Consider the following 18,328-nt stretch of genomic DNA (forward strand, 5'->3'; position numbering starts at 1 on the left):
GGAGGTTGGGGATGGACCTGAAAGCAAACAGGCAAATGACCAGGGCTTAGATGCTGAACTGGATACATCCTAGATTCTGGCTGTAGATACCTTCCATATCTGCAGCTAAGTATATGTGGGATAGAATACAAAGCAACTGGAAAATTCTGAGAGTTTTCCTCTTTTTATTCTGTGTGGATAGGAAAAATTATTCTGGAGATATATAATAGTAACTGTTCTGACATTACCAATGCCTCAGCTGAGAAGTTCATACTTGGAGAATATGTTCCAATATAAAGGTCTGAAAAATCTCTTTGACGTGCATCAAGGAAAGAACAGATGCAGATTACACAGAAGAGGAAACTTTGGATAGGTATAGTCTCAATGTGCAGAATTTGACTGATATTGAACAGTTAGTGGTAGTGTAACAGCTGCATTGAGGGTGCTATTTTCAGATAAGTAGTAAGTCTCATTTCCACAAGCCAATTTGCAAGAGTAAAATTTAGAAGGATCACTTTTTCCCCCCACTCAAAAACTACCTTGGCTAAAAGTACTGAAAAACAGTTAAGAGTGGAGTTGTCTTTGTGCAAACCTGCCCGAGGGGGTCATATGGGCTTCAACTCCAGGACTAACTTTCTACCTACTGATGGTCATACTATTGTTTAGAAGGATCTTGCTTATTCCAAAGCAGCACACTTGGTTAAGACAGATGAGTCTGGTCCCAGATGGACCATCTGGCTGGAACACCGACGAGAGATACGCCTTGATGAATTTGGATGACGTCATAGATGCAGATCCAGCAACTGTATCATTTTCCTAAGGAAGCATTAATCTGAGTCAGGTGGAAAGACAAACTATTTTATTATCTCTCCCTTGAGCTGTAAGAAGATTAGAAAGAATAAGATAACTCCAGGAGGATTGTAATTTAGTCTTTAGTTGTCTAGTCATGACTCTTGTGATTGAGATGACTGTTACACTGGATTGAACTCAATTATTTTAGTGTTTTGCATTTCTTTTTCAAAATGAGATTTCTCCAGAACTTGGTGGTTTGACTTCCTGAAGGCCCATCTTGTAAGGTTCAGGGAGCCTGCTCCAGTGGGCAGCAGAAGAGAGGCTACAAGTTGAAGAATGATCAGGATAACACTTTAGGCAGTAGTCTGCTCTGAAAATACAAGGCATAGAACAATACTTGCTCTGGAAAAACTCACTATCGGCCAACCAGTAACCATGACCATGACCGTATTTGTGAATCAGGGTGGTTGGCTGTTGAGGCAATACTTCTTGACTGGGAGTAACTTTTGGAGGACCTGGTCTTAGAGGACATACTAACAACACAGGAGAATACAGTAAGTACAATCAAGGCAGTAAAAGTCCTAACATCAAGATGAACATGGCCTGCTCCCAATTTATTCCACATACAGAATTTATTTGGCCTCCACCTCTGTGTAGTTCCAGAATGCATTTTTCTACTGATTATTCAGTTTCAAAAAATCCAGAGCTTTAAACGATTAGGTTAGTCAGAAAATATGTCAATCCTTTAACAGCATCTCCTGGGGCACACGGTATTTCCTTCAACTCCTGGCTTCCAAGAAGAGATGGAGTCCTTGCCTTGACAAGTTGATTTTCTTTGCCTAGGCTCAACCAATAGTCATGATAGGTAGAGGCACAATGTGAATTGTGTTTCGTTGACAGGGTTATTATGTCCACTGAAGACTTGAAGGGTTGTTTGCTAGTACAAGAACTTTCTTGCATGGAGTATGTATCTAAGTTTTGCATCCTAAACACTGTATGGTGTGTGAATCTCCAGAAATGCCTGATATGGTCCAACATAGTAAATATCCAACAGCATTTTTCATTGGTTCTCCTAGTTGTTGTGACCCTTATTTTCTTGAAGGCAAAAGGTAAGCTTTTAGAATATTTAAATTTTATGTTGCTAAAGACTTTAGTTAATTGATTCATGAAAATTCCCTTTCGTCTCTTACCTACTCCTGCACTTTGGGGAGTAACAAGGACAGGGCCAGAGTTATTGTTGTGTGTTAAAGAATTCACTGATTTATTTTACATCAAGACCTATGACATAGATCCCTTTGTCACAGGCAATAGAAACAGGCAATTCACACTGAGGAATGAAATCATTCCGAAGTTTTTCTATAACTCAACACAATCAGCTTTCCTGCAAGGATAGTCTTCTCTTCATCTAGAAATTTACATATTTATACAAAACTCATAGTTGTTTTTATCTTTGTTCTCTGTTTTGGCTCCATCCTGGTTTCCAGTGATATTTTCCCTAATTCAGTGTGGAAATGAGGCTTTTATATGTACTTCCTTCTATAAATGTGACACTGTAATAAAAGAGTGGTTTATTGTCCTTGATAATCTCATTTGGCTCCAGCATAGTTCTTTGAGATAATTCCCTTGCTGGCTGGTTGTATTCCGAATGTGCAGACCATATTATGCTTTCCTAATCTAAATTATGCAGAGAACCAGACCCTGTCCTTTCCACTATATCTAATAGACACTAGTTTTTACTAAATTGACATTAATATTTCATCATTCTTGAAGTTTTGATTCTGTTTTCAGTTTAAATTTGTTTCCCCTAAGATTTTAAAGTCTACTTCTTTCTAAAACATTATTTGAACTTGAACATATTAATCCATTGTATTGCCAGTTTTGCCCCGCATTATTTTACTCTTCACTCTTCAACATTCTCATCATTTCCTATACTTTATTTTTTTCAACTTCATTTTCACAGTAGTTCAGGGGATTCTATTTCAAAATTATCACCCTTTCAGAACCATAGACAGCTACATCAACCACTTTGTGCTGTTCTCAAAAATTGGAATTGTAGAATGAAAAATCTAAAGGCTCTTGATTATGTAGTCTTATTTAATGCTTTAAAGTTTCAAATATCTTAGCCGTTCTTTTAGGAGCACTATGCAGGGCATTGAGGTCTGAGTTAATCCTTCAGAAGTCTTGCCTAGGAACCTAAAGTAGGAATCCATTAATGTTAGCAGATTGACCAAGCACACTATTATCCTAGAGCCCTCAGGACCTAGAAGACCTGTCTGAGGGGTCCTTATATATTTGTGTTTGTCTCAAAGACCCTAATATCCTGGGGAAGTTTAATGGCCCTTGGCTTTGACCCAGTGACAGTAAATTTGAAGGCTTAGTGAGTTAGCTTAATAGAATGTTATAATTCTATGCAATTATGTGTGAGAACATTAGAAAAGCTGAGGAGAGGAGAAGATAGGAGAGAAGTAGGAAAGGTGAAAAATGTGCGAATAATCTTAAAGAGGTAGTTAAAGATTTGTGGCCAATTTGATCTAGGATATCACAGGAGCCAGTGAAAGCAAAGGAGAAAAGAGGAAAATATAGTCACAGTAATATGCAAAGAAAGGTCATTTTACCTCTGTCACTAGACATATGAATATTTCACTGTTAGGTAAAAAACATCGTGTACAGCATTTATTAGATCCTTTCATGGTTTCTGGTAAACTTTTATCATCTAAGGTAAAATGTGAGGACAAGGGACCTGAATTAGGTTCTTAGCATATTTCACTTAACTTTTTATGTTGGGTTTCTCTTATCCACCCTCCTTCTCCCAAATAACCACCTCTCTCCCTCTGTCTAACTTCTCCACTGTCATTATATTCCTGTGGATTTTGTAACTGGAAATGTTCCTTTTCATGTGAAAATGTAGCTGGTGTCTCTTTGGAAAAGAGATAAGACTAATTGGCTACTTTGACAATCACTTAATCCTGAGTCTAGCAGGATGGGCTTGTTTTGGCAGGAAAGAGAATTAAATGCTCAAATTCCCAAGCTGTCAGCTAGCAGATGCATGTTCAAATAGGAGAACAAAGAACCTTCTGGAACAAAGTTGAGAGCTCTGGGTGTGTTGTCAGTTGGAAGGGGAATCTGACTGTTTCAGCTCAGAAGCAAATGCTCAACTCCATGTGTTCTGACTTTCTGTACTAGTCCACTCACCTTTCTTCTCCACCCCTTGCCTCCAGCCTGTTGAGAAAATATCACAATAAAGGGAACACATATGGCTACAAATTCAAATTTTCACCCCTGCCACATGCCTGTGCATCTATCATTGAGCTAATTACATTCGGCAGCAGCAAGTGCTTTCCACCTGGCCTTTCCTTGTGGCAGTGTTAAATCCTGTCTCCCTGTTTCCAACAAGGCCAGGACATGCAGGCCACCGGCTGTCCTCTAGCCCCAGTCAACAGCAAGAGGCCAGCATCACCTACACAAAGAGCCAACAACCTGTTTCTTGGCATTTGACCTTTGCTGGGATAACTCCCCTTTTCAGTATCCTTTGCCTTTCTGGTATCAAGATGGGGGGGATTGGTATGGCTTGAAAGATCTCTAGATGTTATTGATGCCATGCTATTTTCATCAAACCTATAAACTGTCTATGAACTTTTTCCACTTAGTAAAATCTATTATGGCTTTGAATGTAGTCCACACTCAGACCACTTCTCACCCCCTCCATTTGTCACTCCCCTACTCTAAATCACCATCAAATCTTGCCTGTATCAATGTCTTTGCCTCCTAACTAGCCTTCGGAATCTACCTTTGTTCCACTTCAGTCTAATCCCAATCCAGTATCCAGGGTGATCCTGTCTTATCACATCTCTGCTAAAAGCCCAACAACAGGGGCTTCCCAGCACACTCAGAATAAAAGCTGAAGTCCTTACAGTCATTCATAATGCTTTATATGACCTGGTCCACCACCAACTCAATAGCTTCAACTTCTATTTTTTTCTTTTGGTCACTCAGCTCCAGCCATGCTGTCTTCATTGATGCTTAGTAGGCATGCTTCCATTGCAGGGTCTTTGACTGGCTGGTTCTTCAGCTTGCATTGATCTTCCCTGAGGGAGTCAAACAGCTTGCTTCCTCCCTTCCCACCCTGCAAATTTTTCCTTCCCTGCTTTTTTTTTCTTAGCATTCGTCACTATATATTTTACTTATTTATATTTTATTGTCTTTCCTCCCATAATGCAAGGTTCATCTCCTCGTGATTTCCATGTTTGCTCTGTGAATTTTTCTCTCTTATTAGCATTTGGCATTCTTTGAGACATTCAACTTGATATCTTTGCATCAAAGCTATCACTTTGCTTTTTCCCATGTATTGAGATATTATTGACATATAACGTTGTGTAAGTTTAAGGTGTCATTGTGTTGATTTGATACACATATATATTACAATATAATTACCACCACAGCATAGCTAATAGCTTCATCACATCACGTAATTACCATTTCTTGTTTGTGGTGAGAACGTTTAAGATCTAGTCTCTTTGCAACTTTCAGGTATACAATAGAATATTATTAGCTATAATCACCATGCTGTGCATGAGATCCTCAGAACTTATTCATCTTATAACTGAAAGTTGTACTCTTTGACCAACATCTCCCCGTTTAAAGCTGTCACTTTCGATCCCCTCTCCCCAGGACCAACAAATACCAAAATCACAAAAATCTGTTCTACTACTGAGGGGGAGGAAAAATATTCTAAGATAGAGAGAATAGACCTTTCCCAGGCAGGTCTGTTTAATAGGTAAAGAAATGCAGGATAACAGAAGGAAGAAATATTATTTACTGCAGAAAAAGGATGGAAAAGACATTCTAACCAGAACAGATTAACTCTAGATTCCTGGAGTGAAAGCAAGGAAAACGGACCAGCTCTTCTTAATTCTGATCAAATTCTCAACAGTGGCATAACTCTTGGAAAATCTCAGGCTGCCTGGTCTTTGGATATGTCCGGTCTGACTGCGTCTACTTTTCTGCAGACTCCCGCTCTCTTAACTATCCAGACATGTGTCTGGGTGAGAGTCATTTTAAGTCAACATAGGAAGGATTGCCTTTCGTTATGTCTCCAGACTCTTAGAAATTAAATGGACCCTTATTGAACCAAGTTATAAAATCAATCATCCTTTTATCTATGTCTTTGTGGGGTCACAGCCTCTTTCTGAGGCTTCTTCTGGGGAAATAGATGAACATTAGACTTTTTTGTTATGTTTTTCTCTATTTGACTTTTTCCAATTTGGGGAATAACCTCATGCCCAATAATCCATAGGAGTATGCTGTCTCAATTCCTATATACAAATAAAATTAATTTGTCAAACACTTTTACTTCATTTAAGAGCTCAAACTAGCTAGGACAGAAAAACTTGCCCCAAACATTACTTCCCTGGGTTAGAACAATGGTCTTTATTTCTTCTCACGTACACTTTCCAATAATTTTGAAAAATCGTCACCTCAAAGATTTTTGTTTTGGGGAAGAAAATAACCATAATATTAAATAGTTACAAAGCATTCAATTTCTGGCACCTTGTATGGATTGACATTTAAAAGTGAAATTATTACAACATTCTTCTAAATGTTTCATGAGAAATCAAATGCTATAATTTGATTATTATAATACATTTAAAATATATTCATCAGCTGTTCCTTAACATTTAGAAATTTTCCATCTTTCCTTTTTCTTTGTTGACTCATATTTCTATTCTACCATACTCTCCTAGATATTCATCCTTGTATAATATATTTTGTGCTTGAAAAATATTTTGTTGATCATCATATCATGCTTATCTGTAACAAAATATTCACATAATTTTAAATTTAAATTTCTAATTTTCTCTAACTATGAGAGTTTAAGTGTTATGATTTTTTTCTGGATTGAATTACTGTTATAATTTTTAGTAATACATTCTTGATTTTAAAAAAAGCATATGTATATTAAAAATTTTGGTGAATTAGGGGCTGGCCCGGTGGCGCAGTGGTTAAGTTTGCACATTCTGCTTCTCCATGGTTCCGGGGTTTGCCGGTTCAGATCCTGGGTGCGGACATGGCACCGCTTGGCAAAAACCATGCTGTGGGGCAGGCGTCCTACATATAAAATAGAGGAAGATGGGCATGGATGTTAGCTCAGGGCCAGCCTTCCTCAGCAAAATAAAAGAGGAAGATTGGCAGTAGTTAGCTCAGGGCTAATCTTCCTAAAAAAAAAAAATTTGGTGAATTAAACATAAAAAGTAAACTTTTAATTGAAAAATCTTTAAATGAGATGAATAATGACCAAACTTTCCTTAGGCTTTTAGTGAAAGGGGACTGTATTTACTACTAAAAACTAATTACACATTATATCATTAAACATTTTAAAATGTAAAATTTTATGAGGATTGACTGTAATTGGAATATTTTATATACTACTATATTTACAAATTTCCAAGCCCTACCCACAAGAGATTCTAATTCAGTAGTTTGCCCCCTTACGCTTTGAGAAGCACTGGCTTTGTAGAAGATACTAAGGACTCGGGTGCTAATTCTAAGTGCAAAGGCTAGCCCTTAAAATGTGCTGAGTTAAGGGCTGACCTGATCAGATCTGTGGGAAGATCATATGAAGAATGGATTGATGAGGACCAAAAGAGGCTACAGAGATACCCGCTGATTATTTCAGTAGTCCAGGCAAGAGATAATGGTGGCTTAAAACAGGGTGGTGGTGGTCATGATGGAGAGAAACAGACAAGTACATACGCGTTCTAGAGGTAGAGTTAAACACAATGTGGTGATTAACTGAATGTGGAAGGTGAGGTACAAGCAAGTGTCACGGATGATTCTCAGATTTCTGGCTTAAGAAACTGAGTAATGATACCCTTTACTGAATACCAGAAGTAGAACACTTTGGGAGGTGGGGGAAGATCATGGTTTCCATTTTGGACATGTCTGTTAGACACCTATGCAATTGTGTTCGTCAGCTATACCAGCTCAGGAAAATTGTACAAACCAAAGCAGTTCTCAAACTTGAGCTAGGATCAGAATCACCTGAGGAGGTTGTCACAGCATAGCTTACAGGATCTTGCCTTCAGAGTTTCTGATTTTTAGGCCTGGGGGGGAAAAGGGGCAGGAATTTGAATTTCTAACAAGTATTCAGGTGATGCTGTTGCTGCAGGTTCAGGGATCATATTTTGAGAAGCACTGAGGTAGAGCTTTATTTCTGAGAGCCATCGGTACACGGATGGTACTGAAACCGTAAGAATGAGTAGGATGACTGAGGGAGGAGAGAGTGTAAGTTGGCCAAAAATGGAGCTTTATCGAGTCTTCAAAACTTAAATTACCAGCAGAGGATTTAGAGTGCCCAAAAGAGAGTGAGAAGATGGGACCCAGAGATCTGAGGACAGCTAGGTGAGGGGTATTATTCCATTAAGCTGACCTCTTATAGGTCTTTGTAGCCCTGTAGAATTTGCCACAGCTAATATTAAGAAAATTCATTCAAATAATGAATAAATGTACTCTGAAAGCAGATACCACCATCTGGGACTGAAAAACCTCCAACCATTTGCTTTCTGCTTCCCTCAGCTGAAAATCATGAAGCCAAATTCATGACATGAGAGCTGAGAAATTCAGGTTTGTGAGGAGAATGCACATATCTCTTAGAAGGAGGACAACACCTACCCAAATCACTGAGGATCATCAACACGCAGACAATCTTTAATGTGTGAATCACTTGAAGTCTCGTCTGGCCCCATGGGTTCTGTTTCTGTTATGTCTCTGTTTAGTGGTATGCTCCCTCTGATCCTCACAATGCCAAGTTAAGGATGGCAATTGGTTCCAGAAGGGAAAGAAACCACCCCACGCCTCCTCCCTGCCTCCTTACTGAAGAGCCCACCACTCTTCCTGACACCTGCTATTTTCTTTCCACTGTTTCCAGTTCAACCAATCCTTTTCTCATAAACTTGAAAATATTAGCCACAGGGTTTATTGACTAGTGTTTAACTGAGGGATATCCATGCAGGAATCTCAAGAGAAATTGACTTCTGACCCCATCAGGGCCTTCTGTGACATCAAGGAAGACCTCTTGAGCTATGTACTCGCCTCCGTGTCTAGTGACATCTGTTACATGACTGAAGTGCTCGGGAGAGAATGCAGAGTTATTTCTGTTATCATCAACTCCCAGAGACACAGGGAGTGTTCTGTTAGTGAGCCTCTCCTTAGATTCACAAGGCTAGCCTAGGGGTAATTTTAGCATCTCTAATCATAGGTAGAATTCCCTTGAGTTGCTGACTTTTTCTGGTTCTTTGTAACCCTGTGGGCCAGGACTACCCACATGTAGCAGGTGATTTGCCTACACAGAGAAAGCACAAAGCAAACAGCCTTTGCCTTAACATTGAAGTCCTCCAGCCATATTTTCTGATTCTTCTCTGATTGCCAATCTGTCTTGTCATTCTCTGGACCCTGCCTACAAATCCTCCCCTGCACGTGGATGGAACAGCCTGCCAGCTTGCACATCCACCTCTCCACTCTCGGGCCCAACCACCTACCCACCTGTCTGCCTGCCTGCCCGCCCACCTGCCTGCCTGAGCTATGCATCTGGCTTTTCTACTCTGACATATGATTTTGTTGTTGTTTTGTCTTTGTATAAAATGTAATTTGTAGAAAATGTAATTTTTTGCAATTTTAACTTTGTAAATTTGATCCAAAATGTCTCCCTGTCCCCCATTTTTTTAGTTTCAATTATAAGTAGTAAGTATGAAATTTGATGTTCTCCTGCAACTCATGTTATATGATACATATAAAAGCTGTTTTTGATAAAATAAGTAATTTTAAAATACAGCTGTAGTTGAATATTTAAAGGATGTCTGGGGCAAACATTATATATTGTAAAGGATTCACTTATGCTATGAATCTTTTCCCCCTAAAGTACATTTTTCATACCTTTAGACTGGATCTTTTTAAAGCACTCTGACAACCTGGGAATAACTTTTGTCATTCATAATCCTTCTTGTTATTGGAAGGAGGGAAATTCCAACCTAACTGGGCATTCCTATAGCACTTGCCACTATGGAACCTAGATGTAGTGGAAAAATACCTCTCCACAGCCTCCCAACTGTGCCAGCATACACTATTTAATCCTGAACTGATGTCTTCTGGATGATAGAAATGTCAAGAGTAAAAAACTTCTATGTTGATGATGTTTTCTGCCTGAAGGTGCAAAGTATCTAGAGTAAGACCAGGACACTATACATAAAACAACCAGAATGTGGCACAACGAAACCAATCATTTCTGTCAAAATAATGAGTATGTCAACCGATAAATGATGAATCCATCTGCAGCAATTGGTACTGTCTGAAACGAGTGCATCAGCTGTGCCCCAGTTTAATGCCGGGGCTGAATATAGAAATGGCCTATATACTGCTAACATTTTCTTCCACACAAAGAAGACTGTGATTATGTTTACAGACAGCAAAAGGAGGATATTCTTTCCCTTTTGGAGTCACCAAAGTGCCTCACGTTTTTTCACATTTGCCAATGACCCTACATGAACAAATCCTTTGAATCCACCATTTTTTTTTTTAAGATTTTATTTTTTTCCTTTTTCTCCCCAAAGCCCCCCAGTACATAGTTGTATATTCTTCGTTGTGGGTCCTTCTAGTTGTGGCATGTGGGACGCTGCCTCAGCGTGGTCTGACGAGCAGTGCCATGTCCGCGCCCAGGATTCGAACCAACGAAACACTGGGCCGCCTGCAGCGGAGCGCGCGAACTTAACCACTCGGCCACGGGGCCAGCCCCTGAATCCACCATTTTTTTAGATATGTTACTAAAGTAAGACCAGCCAGTTTTTAGCCCCTCCAATCTAGGTTTCTGGGAGTCAAAATTGCTGCACCCTCGAGTTTATGATGCGGGGGGGGGGGGGGGGGGGGGGCAAACATGGAGCTAGCCCACCATGGCAGTCACATAATAGCAGAACTAATAGATTAATAAGTATCAATTTTCATCAACTACTAAATACTTAATTTTCAGTACATCTGTATTATAAACTTACTTTAAAAAGCTACTGAATTATAATCATCCTGGGGTCAGACAGTATATCAAATGTATCTTTATAAGTCCCAACACACCTCCTGTAGAGAATTGCACATAACAGGTGCACAATTAATCCTCAAGAGAATCAGAGAATATCAGAGTTGAACCCCAGGAAACCCTTAAAAATGTTCTAGTCCAACATTCTTCTGGAGTATGAATTCTTTTAAATATCTCACACAAAGCATCTTCTCAGCCTCTACATGGATACCTCTAAAGCTAGGTAAGTCACTGCCTTCTGGGCAAGCCCATTCAAAGTTGGGAAGTTTTAACTTACTGAATCAAAGAAGGAATAAAACAAACACTGCCAAAATTTAAAAAGCCACAAGCATACATGTATAGCATCTTTAGATAGACACCACTTTAGTGATCCAAGTCAACATCTTAAACTCCATGATCAATTATTATAATCATGCCCTTGTGTGAACCTACAAATCACTTACCTCTCTCTAACTTTGTCTTACTCCCTTGGCTAAACCACAACCCTGATTAAATCCATCTTTCCTTCTAGTCCATGACTGCACTGTTCTGCTGCACTTGCATGAGTAAAATACAGATTTGTGCTGACTGGTCACCCTTTAAATTCATGAACCTCAGAGGGCTCCTAAGGTTGCATAGCAATCATTCTATCCCCTAATCAATTCCTTCTCCCACTCTTCCGGATGACTTTCATGCCTCTCCTCTCTCCTCAGAACTTCAAGATCTTCTGCCAATTCCTAATCACAGTGGGTCACCTTGCTTCCTTTTTCACAGAGAAAATAGATGTAATCAGAAAAGAAATTCTCCAGTTCCCCAACCATATCCACCCAACTACGTGCATCTGCACATGTAAGTTGTCCTTGGACCTAAGACCAAACCCTCCACTTGTACATTAGTTCCATCCTCTTTTGCCTTCTTCAAAAAACTATTCAGCAATATTTCCTTTATCTCCTTTACCATCAACTTTTCCCTCCCTACTGGACCACTACCATGAGCATACACATGATACTATGTCTCTCAGTTTAAAATAACTCCCTCTTGACCCCTCTTCCTCCTTCTGCTACTGTCTCATTTTACTCATTCCTTTTACAACAAAAGTCCTTGAAAAAATTATCTATACTATCTAGCTCCAATTTTTCTCCTTCCATACCTCTTCAAACCACTTCAATCACACTTTTACATGTACCATTGTAGGGAATGATTTCTTAACAAGGTTATTTTGCTAAGTACATCTCATCCTCGTTTTTAATGTCCTCTCAATAGCAATCTACATTGTTGATTACTCTCTCCTTTCTTCACATGTTTTCTTCACTTAGTGAGGTAGCTTATCTCCAAAGATAGCTGTGACCAATTCTTTTGTTTCCTGGAAGTTCATGACACTCCCCCACTGAAAAATGGTGTCTATTCCTCCACCCTCTTGAATCTGGGTTGGCCTGCCATTGCTTTAACTAATAGAATATGGTGGAAATAACACTTCAAGTTCCAGATCTAGCCTTTAAGGGGATTGGCAGTTCCTGTTTCTTGCCTCTCAGGGCCCTGAACTGCTATGTAAGAAGCCCAGGAGACCATATGGAAGAGTACTGAGGTATTGGACACATAGGTGAAGAAACCATTTTGGCCTTTCAGCCCACTCAAGCCTTCAATGACTCCAGATCCAGCCAAGATCTGACTGCAAGTGGATAAGAAACATCAAGCAAGAACCACCTAACTGAGCCCAGTCAATTCATATAGCCCTACATGCAATAATAAAGTGTTTGTTTAAGGCACAAAGTTTTAGGTTGATTTATTACACAGCAGTAAATAATTGGGTCACCACATTTGGCAGGTATGAAAATACGGCCTCCAACAAGAGGGAGCTTAATTGATCAAGGGCCCCAAACTGCTACGTCCAAAATCCATTGTTGTGTTTGCACAGAGTATGAAACCAAGCTTCCCAATGGCTGCATGTGGCAAGGATCCTGAGCCAGGCCCATATCATGGAAATAGGCACCCCTCAGATGGTTGACTTTGGCTTGATGACTTCCCAACAGACTTGCTGAACCCTCTTTAAATTGCACCCATGCAACTTTTCCCCCCCACTTCTTCACTGAGGTCAGATATTCATTGCAATCTGTCAGCTGTCTCAGTCTTGTACGGCTCCATCCCTAACTTTCTCTCACAGGCATTTCCTCTAATAAAATACTTGCATGATTAATTCTATCTTGCCTTCTGCACAGAGGACCTGGGTTAACCTATACACTTGCCAGGCTCTTCTTCTATCTATTTAGTTACTGCTTTTCAGTCTCTTTCACCGATGTCTCTTCATCTGCCTGAAGTCAAAGTGTTGGTGTGCCCTAGATTCAGTCCTTGGACCTTTTTTCTCTTTTCATACTTATTCTCTTGTAGATCTTGCCTAATCTTATGGCTTTATATATCATCTATGTGTTGAAAACTCATTGTATATATACTTTATATATATATATATAATACCTCCAACCTGGACCTCTCTCCTGAACTCCAGATTTGATATCTCACTCAAGATGTCTTAAGGGAACCTCTCAAATTTCACGTGTCCAAAACTGCTCTACTGACATTTCCCCCAAAACTTATTCCTCTTGCACTCCTCAACATGTCAGTAAATGGCAACCCCATCCTTCTAGTTGCTATGGCCATTCTTGACTCTCACTCTCTCTCATACATCACTTCTGGTCATGAATTGATCCTGTCATCTATAACTTCATAATATATCCAAAATCTGACCATATCTCATCACCTTTCTTGCTACTATCCTGGTCCAATGCATCATCATCCCTCACTTGGATTGTTGCAACAGTCTTTGATCTGGTTTCCTGCTTCTCCTCTTGCTGCACCTTCATCTTATTCTCAGAACAGCTGCCAGAACAATCTTGTTAAAACTTGTCAGATCATGTCATTCCTCTGCCTCAGACCTTCATTTACTCAAAAATCTTACCTTACTGTGAGCAAAAGACAAAGTCCTCATAATGATGTATAAACCACTCCCTGATCAGGCCCCTAGCACCTCTCTGACTTATCCTGTCTCCTTTCCTCTGCTCACTCTGCTCCAGTCACAGTGGTTTCCTTGATGTATCTTAAATCTGCCCATTTGCCCCAACTTCAGAGGACCTTTGCACTGGCCCTCTGTCTAGAACATTCTTCCGCCTAATACCAGCCTCACTTCTTTCCAGTTTTTATGCAAACATCAACTCCTCAATCAGACCTTCTTTGCCATCCTCTCTAAGATTACAATTCCCCAGGACATTTCATATTCCCCTTCCTTATTTTATTTTCCTCCTTAGCACTTGTCAATATCTAAACTAATGTCTGTTTTGCTTGCTTATCTTGTTAATTATTTGTCTCCACCACTATTACGCACACTCCATGAAGGAACAGATTTCTGTTTGTTTCATTCTCTGCTGTTTCTCAGCACCCAGAACATTGTCTGTTATATAGAAAATGCTCAATAAATACTCATTGAATGAACAAATAAACTATTTTTCTGAAATAAAATAAAACACATGAGCCAAATTTCACTGTCTGGCACATACAAAATGCTCAATAAATATTCATTGAATTAATGAATGAATTATTTTCCTAAGATAAATTTTAAAAAATACATGAGCCGAATTTCATCAGAGTGAACCAGAGAAGAGACACAAATGTGGTTTGCTTCACTGCAATTGCACAGAGTACATCACTCTGTAAGTGAATCACAACTGGGGTTTAGGAATCTTTTCATTATGTAAATATTTTCAAAATTGTGGTGTATTCCTTGACCTCCATGTGTAATTTCTGTGTCTTGTTACTGAGCAATTGGATTTCCTGTCCTTGACTGTTAATCATGGTAGAATTTGATTAAGGCAAAATCAAAGGGAAAATTTCCTACCTTATTTGTTAGAAGAAGAATGTAACTCCAGCTGAATTCATTTTGTGGTGAAATTCATGTGTTTAGGTAAAATATGCAGACTTAAAATAAAGGAGAGAACCAAAAAGGAAAGGATGAGCCTAGAAATTTTAAACTCTTTCATCTCTCAACCCTATGGATGGAGAAGATAGATCTTTAGTCACTTGAGTCCTATAGTTTTTGGTGCCAAAAATTCCATTCCTCCTTCCTCCTACTCTTCTTGACATATATTTAAAACAGGCAAATGCAAAAGGAATTCATCATATCTTCACAAAGGGAGGAAGCTGTGCATTCCCTTTACTGTATCCTGGGATATTTTTAGCAGATTTAAAGAACAGTTTTTGACAGTAGCAAAATAGAGCTCTTTGAGAACTAGTTATTTAAACCCCTGCTGAATGTATTCTGACAAAAATTAGAGAGTTTTATTAATTAGATAGCCTGAAGAGAGAATTAAATCTTGAGTCATCACCCTGTGTGCCAAAATAAGTTGAAATCTTCAAACTTAGCCTTGTAATTAGAGGGTCCCAGTGAGAGAGCCCGAGTATTCACTATTCCGATGGAAGAACCTGGCAGGCAGCGCTTTCTCAAGAACGCTGCAGAAGAAAACTCTCCTTTGCTCAGAAGAGCAAAGAAGAAATGGGTGTCATTGAAAATATGTGTGCCTAACCTCCATCTCGGAGAAACCAGGGCAGTGTTTTGCAAAATAGGAGCTGTGGACATTGTTTTCCCAATTTACACTGAAGTGTTTGTGTCATTATCTGCACAAATGATAAAAAAGAAAAAGTTTAATTGTCCCACCTCTTTCTTAAGGATAAAAAGGTAGGAATGGGAGATCAATGGAATTCTTTCCCAAGCCCCAGCAGGCAATATTTTTGTCTAATAATTTGTCCTGGAGCTCTAGTGAATTTCACACAACTTCAAATGTTCTCTAGAATAAAGTACCATGTTGTAGCTCCCATAAATGAGAATGCTTACTTTTCAAAAATATGACATTTTTTCAAATCATTTGCATTTTAAAGGTCTAAGGAATTTTAATCACTGATCAGTTTTAACCCACGTTTCCTGCATGCGTGCATAAGCATACACCCTCAACTTTGCCATCCTCATAAAAATTCTCTCTTAAGCTCTTACTTTCATGTGTTTTTAAAATGGCTCAGCTCCCCCGCAGCTCTCATCAGCCTGCCTTCCCAAGTGGTCCCCCTGCCCGGGAAGATGAAAGGCCCTCTTCACCTCAGCCAGTGCTCCTGGTTCTGCTTTCACACTAATGGAAAATAACTTAAAGATGGGAAAGAAACTGAGTTTCACAGGCTGACTTTGAGCTAGCACAATGCATTTCCCACAGGGGCTTTTTCAGCTCTCACGTGGTCTTTGTTTCCATTTGAAAAAGCCACCTAGTACTCAAATTTCTTTAATTAAAATAAATTTTACTGGTTCATATCTACCCAGTCATTATAGAATATAAGGAACCAACTTATATCATGGCATATTAGTTTTAGATGTGGGAGTCAGGTTGCCTAGCTTCAAATCCCAGCTATCTCCCTTACTAGCTGTGCAATCTTGAGCAAGTTACTTAACCTTTCTGTGCCCTGTTTCCTCACCTATAAAATGAGAAATAATATTCTTTCCATAAAATGGGAAATAATATAATTGTCTATTTCAAAGGGTTGTTGTAAATATTAAATAAGTAAATATGTGTAAAATATTCTGTAAGTGTAAGCTATTATTATTTTATATTTTCCTTTTACTAACATAGTGACAGATATAGATAGGGTTCTTGATGACATTTAATGCCTCCCAGATTAAAAACCATATAAAATTATTTGACATCTACTAACTAATTAGTATTGACTATTAGTTTTGTCGGAATGTTTTGTCCCCCCAAAGTTGATGGTATTAAGAGGTGGGGCCTTTGGGAGGTAATTAATTATAAAGATGGAGCCCTCAGGAATGGGATTAGTGCCTTATAAAAAAGACCCCAGAGAGATCCCTAGCTCCTCCCAGCATGTGAGGACACAGCAGGACTTCAGCAGTCTGCAGCCTGGAAGAGGGCTCTCACCCACCTTCCAGCACTCTGATCTTGGACTTCCAGCCTCTAGAACTGTGAGAAATAAATTTCTGTTGTTTATAAGCTACCCAGGCTGTGCTATTTTGTTATAGAAGCCCCAGTGGGTTAAGGCAACCATTTTGACAGTTAACTAAACACTTTTCACCTCCACCGCAAATGTTCAATCAACTCGGTTTCTGGCCATCCATTAGCTAGGGTTCAGGGCTGCAAGGCTAGTTTCGTTATAAATGAAGATATGATGTTCTTGCCAAATGAGAGTCAGATGATACATCTCTCAGGTAACATGCAGTCAACAATATTTAAGTGATTCTCATGGAATTATGTGCTGTTACCACAAATAAGCTTTTATTGGGTGATGCTTGAGTGCTGGGCATTGAGCCAGATAGAGGGCCACGACAAAGTCCTTCACAATGAGTTTAAGAACTAATTCGAAAGACAGGATATATTCATCAAGGGATAAAAACAAATGGCAACAGAAGGTCACCAGAAGAATAAGTGGAGCAGATAATCATGCTCTAGCAATTCAAAAGAACAGAGATTATCCTGGGTTGGGGCAGCTAGACAAATTTTAATATAAAAAAAAAATTAGAACTCAAGTGAGGTCTTGAGGATAAAGGAGAAATTTAAGCAAGCAGAAAAAAGAGAGGAGAAGGCATTTCGGTGATCAAAGAGCTAGAAGTGTTTATGGCATCACTGGAGAATGACCAGGTTAGTTAGCTGGGTCAGGGTGTCATAACCCTTCATCAAGGGTGATTCTCCAATTTCATGGAATACAATATGTGTTTTTAAATTTAATCCAAATTTATAATCATTGAAAAATTCTGTATTTCCTCATGCAGCACACTACCTCTCACACCAATGTGATTAACCAATATAATGGAGCAGTTCCCTCAGATGCTACACTTTAACCTTCTTCTTTCCAACTATTTTCTCATTCGTCAGTTCACACAACCAGACTAATGTTGGGGAAAGCTGCAAGGGAGACTTAAGCCAGCTACTAGGACTACATTGAAATTGCCCTTGAAAAGGGCTGAGAAAGTGAAAAAGCTAAGAGGAAAATTAGTAGAATATACATTTCTATTGCCCATGCTACTCCCCTTCATTCTACTCTGTACCAAATCAGAAAAGCAGAACACTGAGAGCTAGAATGAAGTATAGAGACTATTTTGTACAATGCTTTAACTTTACAGTTGAAGATAGTCAAGATCTCATAAGGAGCGGCAAAATCAGAACTAGAACTCAGGACTGGAAGTCACAACCTGGTCTCTTGACTATCTCTATGCCAGATTAGTGGGAAGAATCTTGTATACGAAGACCGGCCATGGAAACGAGGAGGAAGTCAATGGGCAGGGTCAGTATGGGATGGGCTAATGACTGGATGGCCTTCTGTGATAGAAGAGGAGTTCAGAGAGTTTGGGAGCCTGGAAGAGTGGAAAAGCCGTGGTGTTGGGGCCAAAAAAAAAAGGGCACCAAGATCAAAATCTTAGAGATGTGGGAATCTGGGAATCTGAGGTCCCTTGACATGTCTTAGAGATCT

At 39.3% G+C, this 18,328-nt stretch overlaps 1 long non-coding RNA gene across 1 annotated transcript in view; it reads right to left on the bottom strand.

The window, feature by feature from the left end:
• The window catches only part of LOC139082897 (uncharacterized), an 87,862-nt gene that overhangs the window by 66,804 nt on the left and 2,730 nt on the right, over window positions 1–18,328 (bottom strand). The window lies entirely within an intron of this gene.

This window comes from Equus przewalskii, chromosome 4 (assembly GCF_037783145.1).
Source record: "Equus przewalskii isolate Varuska chromosome 4, EquPr2, whole genome shotgun sequence".
Taxonomy (NCBI): domain Eukaryota; kingdom Metazoa; phylum Chordata; class Mammalia; order Perissodactyla; family Equidae; genus Equus; species Equus przewalskii.